Source organism: Mastomys coucha, unplaced genomic scaffold (assembly GCF_008632895.1).
Source record: "Mastomys coucha isolate ucsf_1 unplaced genomic scaffold, UCSF_Mcou_1 pScaffold23, whole genome shotgun sequence".
NCBI classification, from domain to species: domain Eukaryota; kingdom Metazoa; phylum Chordata; class Mammalia; order Rodentia; family Muridae; genus Mastomys; species Mastomys coucha.
The window spans coordinates 10211494-10212711 of NW_022196906.1; the positions used below are offsets into that span (position 1 = coordinate 10211494).

The 1218-nt window shown below is 38.7% G+C and overlaps 1 protein-coding gene across 11 annotated transcripts in view; it reads right to left on the reverse strand.

Moving 5' to 3' along the window:
• Positions 1–1218, reverse strand: part of Fat3 (FAT atypical cadherin 3) — a 591431-nt gene that overhangs the window by 346867 nt on the left and 243346 nt on the right. The gene's annotated exons all lie outside the window — the stretch shown is intronic.

Consider the following 1218-nt stretch of genomic DNA (forward strand, 5'->3'; position numbering starts at 1 on the left):
GTGTGTGTGTGCGCCCTTTTATGGCCATGTACATATAGAAGCTAGAGAAGAACCTTGAGTGTCACCTTTCAGTAATACTGTGTATCCTTATTTCTAAGACAAAGTCTTCCCCTGGCCTGGAGCACATTAGGCTAGGATGGATGGCCAGGATAGCCATCTACCCTTAAGAGTTATTTTCCACTTTCAGCCCTAAGCCAGTAGCAGCTGAACTTGTCCATTTATAGAGTCCTTTCACTCAAAAGCAAGGCATCAGATGCTCTTCTGACAACTGAAATTGTATCAAGATCACAAAGGAATACCAGAATGTGAGTGTGAGGCATCAGATGTCACACACTCAACTTTTTTATTGACATTCCCTTTGTGTTTCTCCCTTCTCATACCATCTCCTTTCTCTCCGTTAATTATAAAAAAGTATTTCAATACCTCCATTCTCTCCACTTTTTATACTATGTTAGAGCATGGAAGTAGAGTATAGGGTCTTGGCACAATACAAGGGCTTAACCATCAGGTATATGGGGACTTTCTATGCTTAGGGTGTCTCAGATGCTGGGCCTTTGTCTGAGTCCTCTCCTTCTATGCCTCTGATCAGATACTCCCAGCTGATCACCACCTTTCTTTATAATGAAACAGAAGTCAAGTGCTGATTGCATACTTTTAAGAGCACTGAAGTATGCTTAAAAATTCACTGACAGACTCATCACTAGGGTTACAGAAAACCCCTTCAAGTTTTGCTATGTGCATTTTATTACGCGCATATTGTCCACTACACATTTTACATTGACAAGTAAGGACGAATAATTACAAATTTGGTCAGTATTCTTGTGAAACTTCTGTGTACACCAACAAGCATCAACCAAGCACAATAGCAACCAACATCAACTCAGAGTATCATGAATTAAAGACATTATTCTACATTTCAATGAATTAAAGTCCTATACATCACATTCTTCCTGAGGGCTTAGTATCTCTGTTCATGTCTAAAAGTTGCACATCACAGGAAAGTATCATGCCAAGATCAAAGCCACGAAGTCCACAGATCTACGTTCCAGTGTGCCTCCTGGTCAGGCCACAGCCAGCCAAACTCCACATTTTCTTAAACAATATGCATTTCTGATATGTATTGAACAAATTAAATTCTTATTATGACCTTTAGAAACCTCTTAAGCAAAAGGTCAGAAAATTAAATTTTGTCTATCCTTTTTTTTTTTTTTTTTTTTT